The sequence below is a fragment of the Tupaia chinensis genome, unplaced genomic scaffold, assembly GCF_000334495.1.
Source record: "Tupaia chinensis unplaced genomic scaffold, TupChi_1.0 Scaffold145592_1, whole genome shotgun sequence".
Taxonomy (NCBI): Eukaryota; Metazoa; Chordata; class Mammalia; order Scandentia; family Tupaiidae; genus Tupaia; species Tupaia belangeri.
The window spans coordinates 1,851,071-1,866,946 of record NW_006205449.1 but is presented as its reverse complement, the minus strand read 5'-3'; positions in this window follow the sequence as shown (position 1 = coordinate 1,866,946).

Below are 15,876 nucleotides of genomic sequence, written 5' to 3'. Positions count from 1 at the left end.
GCAGCTGATTTATTCAAATATCAATGTGATGGTAAATTCTGGAAGGACAGGTAACAACTGAGTTAGCATGTCTGGGAAGGGGCAGGATGCAGTGAGGCATGAAACGAGGCTTGTCTGAGGAGCTAACCCATAGTCCCTCCCCGTTCTGCTACCCAGAGGATGTGAATCCCCTTCCCCAGTGACAGGCTGAGGTTTCCTTCTGCAGGTGCAAACAGGCTCTTGAGCTGGGAGATCCCAGACAGGGCTGAGAGCTGGCACTCTTTCTGCAGAGAGGGAATAACAGCAGGAGCAGGATCTGGAATAGAGTAGGAGCTCAAGGAATGTTTATTGAACTAATTGTTCATTATTGATGAATTAGCCATCATTTCATTGGCTATGGAGACTGTGACGGTTTATCTATGTGCCAACTTGGCAAGAACCACAGTCCGCAGTTACTTAATTATACGCTAACCTTAGAGTTGCCATGAAGGTGTTTTGCAGGATGTATTCAGTATCTTCAATCAGTTGATTTTCAGAAAAGTAAATTACCCTTGATAAGGTAGATTGAATTAGCTGAAGGTATTAGAGAGCAAAACTGGATTTTCAGAAAAGAAGAGATTCTACTTCAGTACTCTATCATTGATTCCTGCCTGAGATTCTAGCTTGCTGACCTGCCTGCTGATTTCAGACTCGGCAGCCCCCATGGTTGTGTAAGCCAATTCCTGGAGTAGATCTCTTACTTTATACTATGATATACTCATTAACGTACTGTTATCTCACACACACGCGCGCACACATGCGAGGAAGACGAATGTGAGGGGCCTCTTTGATGTTTGGCCTTGATCTCTCCAAAGACATGTGTCAGTGTTTGGCTTATACCACACCCAGGTTTCATTTGGCAGCAAATATATTGTACCATTTGTTTTTGGTTTTTAAAAATTTTTTAATTCGGTGAGATAGTTATGGAAGAAATTCTTATTATTGGCTATAATGATTCGTAAATTATATGATAAAAATTAAATAAGCCTCTTTAGCAATGTCATTTCCTTCCCTGTGACTGTGCGTGCATGCATTCCAAATACTCTTACACAGTTTTCCCGCAAAGTAGTCTCTGAGTCCACCCACGTAGCTCAGCAGTTAAGGGAGCTGGATCCCACAGGGTCAACCATGGTTCAGAATAGCCCTGGCGGCTGGAAAACCACCCAGGCATGTGTGCGTGGAGGCACACGCTCCGAAGCCTGACCAGACGGCGAAATGGAGGAAAGAATCGCTGAGCGGCCACACCCCCTGGAGGTGCTTTCTCTTTCTCTCTCCGGCGAGCACACCAGAAACTAAATAAAATAACGCAACATAAAGTAGGAGTCTGTGTATTGGAAACTTTCCTCTTTCTCAAAAGTATGTGTTTCCCAAGCATGTTTTCTGGGTGTGTCTATGAGGGGCTTCCTACTGGGAGCAGCATTTGAACCAGTGACCTCAGTAAATTTGCCCTCCGCACTGTGGGTAGCTCTGGGCCAGTCCTGGAAGGGCCTGAATAAAACCAAGGCAGAGGGAATGACCTCTTCCCCCTGGGTCAAACTGGGACGTTGCTCTTTCCTGCCAGCAGACTGATTCTTGCACCGTGGGCTCCGGCCTTTGGGCTTGGACTGAAACCTCCTCAGCAGCTCTCGTGGGTCTCCACTTTGCAGACAGCAGATCGCAGGGCTTCTCAGCCTCCGTAATCATGTGAGTGATTCTTCATTGCATGTGTGTGCGTGCGTGCACGCGTGTGTGCATGTATGTATTTTCTCTCTCACGGGTTCTGCTTCTCTGGAGAAACCTGACAAATACAGCCACTTCCTTCCAAGCTCTGAGTTCTCTCCCGGGCGCCTTAGTGTATTTCCACACCTGACGCCCTGACTCGCAGGGAGGTGAGAGCAAGCAGCCAGGCTAGTGTCCCGGCCCCACAGAGCCCCGCTGAGTGCTCTGTGGCCTCTGGCAGAGCTCTCTGTCCCTCCCACAGCCCAGCCCAGACTGGAGCCTCCCTGAGAGCCCCAAGCCAAGGACATTCCTCTTTGTCCACACGGAGCCCTTGGTCCTTTACTGCTTCATGCAGAGCTTAAGGCTGGAGGTCGCCAGCTCCCACGCACCCACTGCACGTGAGACACCGTCACTGCGGACCCACGTTCCTGCCAAGAGCAGAAGAGCCGGAGTCTAGACAGGGACAGGGACTTGGGGACAGCAGCGACCTCCCAGTCCTACCCCCTCTACCCTCCACACACGCCGGCCCTTTGTACTGTTTTCCTTAGGTTGTGCCCGATCACCCCCAGCGTCGCCACATAAACCTGAGGAGGAAATAAGACTGGGCATATTGATGAGATCCCCCAGTTCAGAGACTTTTGAAAGGTTCAGCTCTTGGTCACTGAGATGCTGTCATCATGCAGTTCTGAGCCACTATTCCATACTCATTGCTGAAACTGGGGGCAGTGGGCCCACCGAAAACTGCCCAGGGCCTGCCTTTGGGCAGAGAGCGGCTTCGCTGAGGGCCAGAACTGCACACGCCTGCTCACCCGCTCGCCTAGATGGCTCCCTCCTCTTCCCTCTGACCCTCCCACACACTCCTCCCTGGCCTGGTCTCAGCCTCCATACCTTCATCTTCTCGGCTCCCCACCCTCAGCTCTGGCCAGGCTGCAGCCAGTGAGGCCCCTCCCAGTCCTGCCTAGGGGTCTTTCCCACCGTCCTCCAGTGAGGGAATCCGCTGACCAGGGCTTTCTAAACGACCACTGCGGCCACCAGAAGGCTCCCCAGCCTGGGAGTCCACTTGCCTCCCTGGACTTCCTTGGGCAGAGAGGCCAGGCTTATTCACCCGGATGTATTTACCCGCACTGCCCTGTGTGACGCGTTCTGGGACACGGCGATGCCCAGGCTCACCAGGTTCCTGCCCCGTACAGCCTTTGGCCCAGCAGCCCCCGGGCCATGCTCGGAGTGCACCAGCCCCAGGTAGGCAGGAAGCAGAAGCCTGGGCTGTCACCAGGAGGCACGTCCTGGCCAGTAAGAGCTGAGACCCTGAGAGGTCAAGTCTGCTCCCAAGTGCAGAGTGGGGAACCAGGCCTGGGGGTCGATGCCACACACTGGAGTTTCCCCAAGACCACTCAGCGGACACTGAGAAAGGGGGAGGCAGAAGCCAGATCTCCTGGGTGTGACCCCAAGGTCTTCCACCTGAGTTCGCACATCCTCTGGACAAGCCCGGGGCTGTCGGATGCAGGCTATGGAAGAACAACGGACAAATCCCCATCCCATGAGAAAACAGAGCAAAGAAAAACACTTCCAGAGGGTCATTAACCCAGGATTCTCTTCGTTCTCAGATTTGGAAAACGTTTGCCCGGATCCAGATCTCTGGGCACTGTTCTCAGGAAATACTGCTACTCACGTCTATTAAAAGCTCCCCAGGAGAGCGGGAGAGCGCGGTTGGGCACTTAGGATAGCAATTTATATATTATGGTCTCATGTTTCCCAGCTCAAAATACCACAGCTAGCGTATCTACATCAGCAACGCAGCGCTCAAAGTATTTGCTAATGTTTAGTTTAATCTTGTGTTTCTCTGGCACCTGGAGAAATTAGGAGCCTGGGGAAATAATGATTAGCAATCATTTGCACCTCATAGCACTAAGTAGTTGCACAAAGCATTTTTAAATGCTTTTAAGATATTTACTTTCAGCGTCTCTCCTGTGGGAAGGTGGCTCTACTCCAGAAATGTTAGGCCATTCCACAAAGTCACATCGTGTATGAGACGACTTCAGAAAACCTGTGAACAAATGGAATTACAGTGCATGTTTATTTTGGTGCAAAACAATTCCATGCATTGTTTTCTCATAGTACAGAATTCCCAGAAACTTGTGAAGACCCTCGTATGTGGAGTGATGAGAACTCCTGCAGTTTTCTAGCCCAGGGTCCTCTGCTGTGTAGTCTACGGGGTCACCTCCTCAGCACGAAGCTGGTGTACAGTTGGTTTCAAGGGGCCACCTCTGCAAATTTCCACCCCATTAACAAACAAAATCGAAAAGGAAACTCTTCACCCGAGGAGACCCTACTGCTTAGAAGGTACAAATCACCCGCATCATTGTTCTCTGACACGGTAAATGCTAACTTCCTCGGACCTCTCACCTCATTCCGTACTAGTAAAAGAACACTCTTGGCCTCACCACTGTGAGGGGCCTGAGACTGCACAGGAGGGCTGGCGTTGGTCCCTGGCCCGACCTACACAGGCCAGACCCAGTGTCACCCAACTGTGTCCTAGCTGACCTGACCAGGAGGCTGGGACAGGATAAAGAGGTGCTAAGACCATGTCCAAAAATAAATACATAAATAAATAGTTACCTGTCTGACCCTCTCTCTCCCATGTATTCTTTCTTTCTCTTTCTCTCTCTCACAAGAACATAGAGTGAACTAACCCTTAGAAGGCCACATCTCTGAAACAATGAAAAGCGCAGAAGCAGGAACTGCCTTTCTCTTCGACTCTGTGATCATAATAGTCAATAAGAGATGCGGGACAGGACTGAGCAGCCCCCTATTTCACGAAGAGGGGTAACGTAGTGCCCTGAGATGTGGGACAGGACCGAGCGGCCCCCTATTTCACAAAGAGGGGTAACGTAGTGCCCTGGAGCACATCATGAACCTGGGGAACTCCTGGACCTGTTGGAGCTGGGAGGGGTGGGAAGAGGGACCTGTCCTGTCCTCTGCTTTCCCAAGGCACGCCGTGGAAGAGGCCCTGCTGGTCGTCGGGCACCTGCAGTGTCCTAACTTTCTCTGGGACTACTTCTCACAGTCTGGCAGCACCCGGAGGTAAGGCAGGGGTGAGGCCATGTCTTCCAAGTTCCCAGGTGGGGTGGGGCTGGCTGCCCAGGTGTTCTGAGAGCAGGGGCTGGGAATGTCCTCCTCAGGTGGCCTCCGCAGTTGAGAAGGAGCATCCACTAAGACCTCTGTTCCTCACTGTGTGGCCAGGTGCTGGAGTCAAACTGCAGGGTGTGCTGTCAGCATAGCTGTGTCCCAGCATACCAGACTGGGGGCTCACGCCGCAGACCCCATCTCTGCAGTCGTGGAAGATGGAGGTGGGACTCAGGTGCAGCCAGGTCGGGCTCTGGTGATGAGGACTCCCTGCCGGGGTGCAATGGCTGCCTTCTATTACGGCCTCACGCGGCAGAAGGAGGGTCAGGAAGCGTTGCAAGGTCATTTTCAGGGATGCTAGCCCACAGGAGGCTCACCCTCCTGCCCTAATACCTCCCAACAGCATCCCCCGGGAGGTCAGACTGCAACGGCTGCGTAACGGGCATAAACGTCCAGGCCAGGGCCACCGCCGTGAAGTGACCAGGCAGACCATGTAAGGGGAAGAGGCGTGGACAGTGAGGAGAGGGCGGCTATCGATGGCCTTGGGCTTTAAAGAAAATTCTCTGGCTTTGAAACTGTCACCTTTCGGACAGCGCCATGTGTCCCTGCTGAGGATATCATATCGAGCTACCCAAGTGAACTATAAGACTTTCTTCTTCCTAATCGTAAAACTCACATTTCCTTCACAACCACTGAGCTTATCTCGCCTTTCCAGCCTGCGGGTAGACCTAAGAGTTGCTGTGTTTTTAAGGGATAAGCAGAGGACTATATTAAAGAAACCCAGTCTAAAGAAGGAAAAAATCAATGGCTACAGCGAAGATTTGAAGTTCCAGCACATTTCTGTGGCTTAAAATAAACCTGCTCCAAACCATCCATTTCCCATTTAGCCACCTCCCTTCTCTACCCACGGCTTCACTCGGGGCACGGAGCCAGAAGAAGGACTTCTGCTCGGTTAGTGGTTCTCCTCTTCCCTTTCCTCTGGTCAGCTCTGGAAGGTTTCCTGTGCAAACGAAGAGCACATCAAAATAAAGACAAGTGAGAGGAGCAACTGGCTTTGCTGCAGCCAGCGCAGGGGAAAAGCCACAGGAGCTTTCGAACAAACTCGGTGGATGGAAAATGGCCAGCCCTGGAGGTGCTGCCACACAGAACGGTGACGGTGACGGGGGATGCTGCATGTCCTAACTCCCAGAACCCACGTGGCCTCTGTGGATACGGTGCAGTGAAGGACCTGAAAGGGAGGACGACCTCCGGGTGTGGGTGGATCTGGTGTCCACCCAGAGGGTTTCTAGGGCAAGGAGGAGGCAGGAGTCGGAGCCAGGAGTCGGAGCAGGGGTGTGACAACAGAGCGGGGAGGGGAAAGGACTGAAGGTGGAGCAAGGAGCTGGGAGCTGAGGGGTGCGGGGCCTTGGGAAGCTGGGGGAGGCCTGGGGCCCGGCTCTCGCCAGGAGCCTGAGAAGATGCAGATCCGGTCCGCGCACATGTCCGTCTCAGCCCACAAGACCTCAGTCTTCATCAGAGCCATCGAACACATGTGTGTGTCCTCTCAGGTCACCCAGCTTGTGGCGACTCACCACTGCCACCATGGGAGGCTGCACAGGAAGGGAGACTCCGAAACGCCCGCATCGTGAATCCCCGACAGGGCCCAGCGAGATCATCTGTCCCCTGCTCCCAGCCCAGGAGCCCAACGGCTGTTTACAGCCTCGCCCAAGGGTTCCTGCATCCTGGGGCATTCGTGGTCTCTTCACCCCGTTGTTTATCAAAGTCTTTAGGGACCCCAAAGGCCTTATGCTAATCTGGACAAAGACGACCTCACGGAAACTGCAGTGCAGTGTCTGTGAGGCTTGGGATCTGAGAGCCAGCGCTGGCAGCTGGAACCCCCTTGGAACTCCCCGCGGTGGTGGGCAGCCAGGCTGTGTGCACCCCCGTGAGCTCGAAACCTGGTTAGGGAGGTGAAGATTTATTAACAAGAAACACTTTCTAATAATACTATGGCATGAGGTGCAGCAAGCCCTACATTAAGCATTCAAAATAGAAGAGACTGATTTAAAGCTATTTCCTGAATGAGCCAAAATAACTGCCCGAGAGACTTGGGAGAAAGCCAGTGAAAACAGAGGCAAAACCGCAGGAGCGCAGCGGCCTGAGCCTAGTAGGACAGTCAGGTGAAGCGGGCACTCCCTGTCCTGCACCCTGCTGAGAAAGAACCAAAGACAAAGTGATTTTCAGACCCCCAAGTGCAGGTCAGGTTGGGCCGCCCCCTCCCAAAACCTTAGCACAGCTTCATCCAGCCGGATTCTTCATTTGGCAGACACCCGAGACTTCATTTGCTTTGGACGTCCTGATGGGAGCTCTGGGCCAGAAATTACTGAGTCCAACTCCCCCATCATTTGTTCCACACTCCCCACTGGCCAGACACCATGCTGCATTAAAAGGGACAAAGAGGCCTGAGATGGTCTGGGTACCCAGGACCACCGTGTCAGCTAGAGGGTGTGCAGTGGAGCCATGGGAAAGATGTAAATAATTAACGATGGTCTAAAATGTGGCAGTGACTCACATGCGTGGGCAATTGGTGGTCTGGTTTTGCTCAGAAGATGCCTGGGCCAGATTGTGCAAGATGACGACCCTCTGAGCATGCATTATGGAAGAGAGAAGATTTGGAGAGGAAGGGAGAGAAACTGTAGGGATGACATGGCTGCTGTGGAGGAACTTTGGGGACACAAAGATATGTTCATTATATTAGTTAAGATTTAACTTGGGCTGTGTGTAACAGAAAAATCCCAAATAACTGGAGCCTAAACAACATATATGTGTATTCCTGTCTCATATAAAGAAAGTGTACGGGCAGCCCAAGTCTGGTATGGCAGAGCAGTAATGAGATCTAGGCTCCTTTGGGTCCTCTGCTCCACGATCTCAGTAGTGGCTCCCACACTTAAAGACACCTCATTATCCAATGTAGCTGCTACAGTTCCAGTCATCATATCTACCTCCCAGGAACCTAGTATCCTTTGACCATCTCCCCATTCTCCTCCCAACCCCACCATTCCCAACCCTTCCTCTAAACACCATTGTACTCTCTGCTTATGTGAGTTTGACTTTTTCAGATCCCACTTATACACGAGATTATGCAATGTTTGCTTTCTGTGCCTGGTTTGTTTCACTTAGCACAATGATGTGCAGCTTCATCAAGTGAGTTTTCTAAATAATAAATTCTTTAGGGTTTCTACATGGACAATCATATGATCAAAAAATAACGTCAGTCTTATTTTTTCCTTCTAATTTGTAAAACCTTCATTTCTTTTTCTTGTATTATTGCATTGGCTAGGACCTCTGTCCAGTGCCATATCGATTTCTTCCTTCAAAGACATTTTGTTTTCAATTCACCTTGCTTGGTGGAAGGGGATGGGAAGGGGACTCTGTACTTTCTCTTTATTCTGTATCCTCTTTCCTCTAAGATCACAATCGAATTTGTGTTGATGTACCCTCCAGATTGCTCCCTGAGGTGTGCTTTAGCCAAATGACTGCACCCAATTACTCACACGTAGTAGTTTGTTCCTTGCATGATGCATGTGCAAGTTTGTCAGAACTGAAATGGAATCATTTGGATCGGCTCCAAATAAACCAAGCCGGGGAAGGCCAAAGAGGAGGTATTTGCTCATGCTAGCATACCTCATAATAAAAACTTGTTTAGAGAATTCAGCCAGAATCATAACATAAACAGTAGTGTGACCTGACACAGAAACGACTTCTTCAAAAGCAGCTGCCCAGAGACTGTCCAGCCTTGGACTAACGCCACCTACTGGATTGATTCTGGAAGCCAAGGATAACTGTCCCCAAACGACTGGCATAATCTCTTCTCTGTATCCTCTTGTACCTGTGGTTTTTACCTTTAAAACCTGCGGGAGCCAGTAGGTAGTGAGGTGGTTATGATGCTGGAGTCCCACAAAGCCAACTAAGGTTTGGCTCCTGGACTCGTTGGCTTGAAAATCATGCCAGCACGGCACATGTACATGCATGCCCAAGATCCCGGATGAAGAATGAAGAAGGAAGCAGCATGGCCAACCCTGGGGGATGATTTTTTGCTTCCCCCCTCCCTGTCTCTCCTGTAAGTGCACATGCTCTATGGCAAACAAACAAACCAGCCTGCTTGAGGACTGGGAGATCTCAGTGAGCATATGCACAGGCAGCCTGAACACATCCGCCCGGATGGCATGCCAGGTGCAGCCCTCATGTCGATGCCCAGAATTACTCTTTTTGTCCTATGTGCTTTGACTCAGTGTACCATTCAGGTTGACACATGTGATACTTGGCTATGAGATCCACCTCACCACGAGCTGCTTCCAGTCCCACACCTGCCCTGGGGTGTGGGCATATCCTTTGGGGCCTCTTGGGTCTCACCATTTGAGATCAGTTTCAGCCGTTAATTTCTCAGCTCAGGGTTTGTGTGCCCCTTGGGTGGTGTGATGTCAGACCTGCACCTGCCAGTGACCCAGAATCCTCCGGACTTCCCCAGGCTTAGCGAGGGACATGGTTCTGGGCCAAGTCCCCGGTCAGAAAGGCAAGTATTTCTAGACCCCAGATCATAGACCAGCCAGCCCTCGCTGGCTCCCCAGAGACACCAATCCCAGCTCTGCCGAGTGTGGGGTCCCAGGTGGGGAGAGGACACCTGTGGGCTCCACACCTTCCACCCTGCAGGTGGAGCAGAGTTTGGAGAGTTCCCTGGCAGCTAAGCTCCCACTCTGGCCTTGGACGTGGCTCGAGTTCTATCATTCCGGCGTTGGAGAATTTCTAGCCTGGCTCTTGGTTCCAACTGTTTGTTATTTCTGAGATCACTTTTATGTGTTTGGCAGACTGCTCGGTCAGAGGGAGCAGGGGGCCTCCGTGTCAGCTCCATCCACCGTGCTATGTTGACCTGAAGTCTGAGATCATCGGGCAGAATTGGAACTCCTGACTAAGAGAACACGCAAGGGGGCCAGCAGATGGTGTAGTACTTACGTCGCTGGACTCCCACATGGCCGACTGCGGTTCGAGTCCAGACTTGGGGCCTTGAAAAATCACAATGGGCACGTGTGCATGCCTGCCCAAGATCCCAGGAGGAGAATGGAGGAGAAGGGGTTGCAGCATGGCCACCTCTTCCCAAGTGGGGCAATTTCTCACTTTCCCTCTCACTATCCCTGTCTCCCTGTCTCTCTCATACGAGCACACACACCCTAAGACAAAAACCTCAAAAAAAGAAAAAGAAGAGAAAACATACAAGTGCAACTTGAACAGGAACCCCATAACAAGGTGTCACGTGCTCTCACAGACATGAGGGCTGGCCAGTCCTCCCACACGGAGGGAGAGCCGTCACTGCCTCTCCTGGGAGCTTGTCCTTCATGGACTCTGCAATTCTCAGAGCATTTTGAAATAGGTTCATTTTGTTTTGCTTGGTTTTGTTCCTTTTCAGAATATGTATTTTTGGGGACCAGCAGTTGGTGTAATGGCTATGTCGCTGGACTCCCATGTAGTCAACTGCAGTTCGAATCCTGGACCCGGTGGCTTAAACTCATGTCAGGTCTGTGTGTGTGCGTGCCCAAGATCCTGAGAGGAGAATGGAGAAGGGATTGCGGTGTGGCCATCCTCCCTGGGGGGTGATTTCTCACTTTCAGTCTCTCTGTCTTTCTGGAGAGCACACACGCCCTATAGCAAAAACCTCTCCCCCCCAAATAAAACACAAAGAATATATATTTTTTATTGTGGCAAACCCATGTAACAGAAGATGTACTAGGTGACTTCAGGACAGTCCTGATTCTGTGCAGCCACTGCCTTCGGTCTCCAGAACACCTCCTCCTGTGAGACTGCAGCTGCCCCTTCAACAGCGGTCCCAGTGCCCGCCCCGCCCTGGCACCGCATTTCCTGCCTCTGTGGCCTTCACTACTCTAACCAGAAGTAGGTATGTGCTTGATCCTCATTTTAAGTTGCAGAAACGAGTCCCATGAGATTGGGTCACCTGCATAAGGCCACAGGGTTAGGAAACAGCGAGGCTGGGACTCCTCCCCAAGTGCTGGCCGAGTCTCATGTCAGTGCTGTGGCACATCCCGTGCTGGGGGCCTTCAGCTGAGGCAGGGAAGGTAGGAGACGCCCTGCGTGACCTGGGTGGGGTTAAGAAGAATGGGCAGAAGCTACGTACAAACAGATTTGGACTCATATCAGGAATTTTTATACCAATTAAAATATCCCAGTGGGCCTCCTGGAAGGCTTCGGAGTTTCCCAGGCCCTGGAAGAACTGGGAGCTTGCATGGCTGACCTGGCAGGGGTCTTGCACAGGGGCTTCGTTCCAGCCGCAGCCCATGAAGGGACGCCCCGGCTTTTCCCACCCTCGTTCTGAGACTGCGGCAGCAGGTCTTTTCACATCTATTCAGGGCCTGCCACTCAGGGACTATAAAGCCCCATTCGATCTAACTGATGACCCAAATAGCTTGGAGTAGCTCTCTGCGGGTGGCCGGGCCATTGTGTGGGTATCTGGTTACTGGGGCTGCAGACACCGGGTGCCTTTCTCTCTCACAGAGGCGCTGCTGGCGGTCCCCCATTGTGGGGTGAAGGAGCCCCTTGGCTTGCAGGGCCCCAGACTGTCCCAGTGACAGTCTCACAACGCTCTCTGCCCCCGCCCCCGCCCCTGCCCCAAGGAGAGGAGAAAAAGAAAGGCAGCGCTCGGGCCACGGAAATGGGCAATAAAACGAGGAAAGGAAGAAGAAAGAACGCAGGGGCCTGGAGGTGCTGGCACAGAGCTTCGAAAGCGTTTTCCAGCGGTGGATTTTGACGGCCCCGGCCAGCTGCAGCGGAGCGCAGTCGGCTCTGCTCCGTGCATGTGCTGACTCGGGGCTCCTCCAGGCTCGACCCACAGTAGCCCCAGTCCAAGGAGAGGGTTGTCTTTGGGGATCACCAGGCAGGCCCTGCCAGCACCAGGAGTGGGGCCAGGCTCAGGGTGTGCACCCCACTCATCCAGGAGCAGGTTTGCTAGGTTCAGCCTCAGGGGTTTCTTCCAGCCCCACTGAGCAGACCACGATGCCCCATCTGATGAGGGAGCCCTGAGCCCAGGGCATGGGGCCTCAGTTGGAGCAGCAGGCCTGTCCTTCCCTCCCTGTCATGGCTTGGTCCCGGGCAGCCATGCCTTCCCAGGCTCGAGTCTACACTCCTCTCTAGGTCAGCCTCCCTCCCTGGGTCTGCCCCAGATTGTCTCCGGCCTTGCCTTCACCTACAGAGCTACGGACAATGAAAACAGACAGGGTGCTGTCTCCCTCCCTCCCCTGCCCCAGAGGGCAGTGGGTGAACCAGAAACGAAAAGCAACAACAGCAACTAGCAGGACCTACGCCAGCACGGCCTTCCCGACCCCACAAGGGCCTCTCTGTGGATACCTGGGAAGGATTTTGAAGGAAAAGAGAACTCAGTTATCGCCGTTGCTGCTACTCCAGCGCCCTTGCCCTGTACGGTTGGAAAGTACCTGCCTTCTTGCGCGGCTCTGGGCCTGAGGGCCTGTCTACGGGTCCTGCCTCCGGGCCGGCTGGGCTCCACACACGGTGCTCTGAGCAGTCCTGAGTTTCCCAAGAAGGTGGTGCTGTGTGTGAAAGAAGCAGGGGTCTGTCGCTGCAGGCTGAGTGGGCCGAAGGCTCCCGTCCAGTACAGGGATATCCCTGGGGGAGCCACAGCTTGGAGAGGATGCGCAGCCCGAGGGGACACGCTACCCACCGTCCGTCGTCGGATCTGGAGCGCGCTCGAGGCTCCTGCAGCTACTTAAATATTGATCGTTCTCCTCCCGCTCACGTAGCCTGGGATCTCCACATTCAGATCAGCTCCCCCGCCTCCTGCTGATCAAAGCGCTGGCACAGACCAGAAGGAAGGACCCGGAGCGAAGTGGACGCACACGGTCTCAGAGGCAGCAGCTGGTGTGACACCCCGTCGGCCCCGCGTGGCTGGGGAGAGAAGAGGGCGAGAGAGAAAGGGAGCACCCTCATTGCCTGCTCCATGGCCGGCGTATCTGACGGGGGAGACGGCTAGTCTCAAGGAAAACCATTTCCGGGCCACGCACTTCCTTCAAGGAAGACAGCTCGAGCCTCCCAAGTTACACAGAGGTCCCTGAGGTCAGGACTGTCCCCAGAGCTCCACCTTGGTCACCCAGAGCTTGGACTCCTGCTGGGCAGGTCCCAGAGGCCTCCTGGGAATCTCGCTGTGCAGACGCGGGAATAGGCAGGGGGACGCGTCACCGCAACGGGGGTTTTGCATAGTGGGGGTCCACGTCTGTCAGGAAAGCCAGGACTGCCCTGGAATCGGGGGAGTTAAAGCCTCAGAGCTGCTGCAGGCCATCCAGGGAGCACGCCCTGTAAGTGCTTTTCAGACGTGGCAGGGCCCCATTGGCTCCCATGCGCAGGGCTCATGGTTCTGGGGAGCAGGCGGGGGAACAGGGTTGGGGTGTTAGAGTTTGTTTCTCCCTCCAAAGCACAACTTAATTTCTTTCACAAATGCGTAAAATAATGGACCACTGGCAAAGCATAGCTAGGCTATGTCCGGCCCTCCTGGGTGGCAGCCAGATGACACCAGGGCCTCTCGCTGAAGCTCCCAGGGGAGGCTCTGCAGGTTGCTTCCTTCCTGAGCCCTCCAGAGTGGAGTCCTTCCAGGTCCCAAGCATCGCAGCAGGTGTCCCTCTGTGACCTCACAGTCTGACTGCATTTCCCAGGGCCTGCGGTTTGCACTAGGAGACCAGCCCCACACCGGCCTCTGCCCGCTGGCTGCAGCATCGCGGCCTCGGGGTACCAGGCCAGCACCGAACATGTGGGGGGGTTCGGCTCCAGTCCCGCTCCTCTCCGCCCCCCACGGCTCAGCCGCGGAGCCACGGGCACCTTTCCCTCATGTTCCGGCTCCTCCGAGATGAGACAGAACCAGGGCTGTGGGAGGACGCTGAGGAGGACGGCCCAGGTGCCCGGGTCCCCCGTGGGATCAGCGAAGCCCACGCTCTCACTGCTCCCTCCGCCACGGCTTAGCTGGGGTGGAAATAACAGTTCTGTCATTGTGCCCTCTCAGGAGAATAGCCTCGGCCCAGCCGTGGAGACAAGCGTTCATTCCTGAGTGGGGACACCAGGCCCAGGCTGTGGCGGGTGTTGTGAATAGCGACGCCCCCCCCACCGCCGCTCGGCAGCCCTTGGCTTGAGCGCCTACCTCTCCCAAGCGTGGGTCGGCATGGGTCGGCGTGGGTTGCTCAGACCAACAGGCCTAATCGCCACCCCGTCAGGGCACAGGGGACAGGCCCTGGGCGGCTCGTGCTTCTGAGGGACGCCTTTGACCCGCAGACTGGGAAACCAAGGCTGCGTGGTTATGGAGACGAGGGGCCATGACTCCCCCGCTCCCCGGCACTGCGTTCTGTGGCCTCCAGGCCCCTGTGAAGTCCATAGGTTGGAGCCTATTTTATGAAACAAAAACAAAATATGGATTGCAAAAAGAGTGTGTCCCAGAGGCCTGCAGTGGCTCAGCGATGAAGGGCCTGCACTCCCACATGGCCCACGGCCTCAGCCCTGGACCCGGTGACGTGAACGTCATGCCAGGTGCCTGTGTGAGCGTGTCCAAAGCCACAAGAGGAGAATGGAGAAGGGATGGCCATACCCCCGGGGCTGGTTTCTTGCTTTCTGTCTTTCTCTGTCTCTCTGGCAAACACGGGCACACTATAGCAAAAATCTGAAAACAAACCAAAAGTGTGTCCCATTCAAAGCCAGCCCGCAGTCAGCAACCCTGGGCCTCTTGTGGTCACTGGCCAGCAAGGCCGTTCCTCCCGTGAACACGTGGAGCCCAGCCCGGACCCAGCCCCTCATAAACAAGTAGAACAGGTCAGTGGGCCAGCGGTGCCAGCACTGAGGGGGCCGCCCAGGATGGGTGGCAGGCACAGCTTCACCCCTCCTTCCTGGAGGAGGGTTCCCTGTACTCCCGCCCCCCCACCCCACCCCCCCAGGCTCACAGAGACGGTCTCCAGGGCTGGTTCTGGGCTTCCGGTCATGCAGTCGCAGTCCCTAGGGAAGGCTCCTGAGGGTCACATTCCTGCACGCCGGGAGGGTCCACAGACACCCACTTCCAAGCTGGTTCTAAGTTTTGGCAGCTCCAAGGACGTGTCCGTCTTCAAGGACGCTTGGTGCCCGAGACAGCCCTCTTAGCATCCATGCTCCCCGTCAGGACAAAGTCTGGCTCGTCAACAGTCACTTCAGCGCAGTGACTTTCTGCTCCTCCGCTTGTGCTCCTTCTCAAAATCCCCTCTGCTCAACGGCGCGGAAGGCTTGGGCTCTCAGAGATTCTCAGTCTGCGCGGCTCCATGCCCCTGTGGGGGGCACCTTACGCAGGCTGGCAGGCGCCCTCAGCGGGTCCTGCTTTGCAGAAGGTAGAGTTTCTCAGAATGGCGAGCTTCGAGCTTCGGGTTAAGAGCACAAGATAAACAAAGTGAAAAGGGAGCATTTCCTCTGGGGAACTTGACTCCTCGGTAGAGACAGGGCCCTCGGGAGTGGGTTGGAGCACAGGCAGTAATAACTGCCAGGTGTCCCAGTACCCCTGTGCCTGAGGCTTCCCCGTCGCCTCCTCTGTGCCCCGTGATCTTGCACAGAAGCAAGCAGGATGGCGTGCAGGCAGAAGCGGGTGGCGTTTGTCTCTGTATCTCTTCTGCCTTCTCCCTACACCACACTCCCACTCCTCACTCTGGTCTTCAAGCCTGGGGAGTGGGGTCCACCACCTCGGGGGACACGGCAGCCCCAACTCTGCTGTGCAGAAGCCGGTGCCCCTGAGCTCTGCTCTACACCCTCCCTCCCTCCCTCCCTCCTCAGGCAGAAGCGCAGGGACTGCATCCGGCGGTCTGACCTGAACACTACGGGGAGGAAGCTGGCCAGGGGCCTGCCTCCTCATCCGTCCCTTCAGACTAAGGGTCGTGCTGGGTTGGTCAGTGGCCCCACACCTGCCCCATGACTGTTGTCTTATTTGGCAAAATGAGTGTCTTATTTATTTTTAACTTGCTATAGGGTGCATGTGCTCACCAGAGC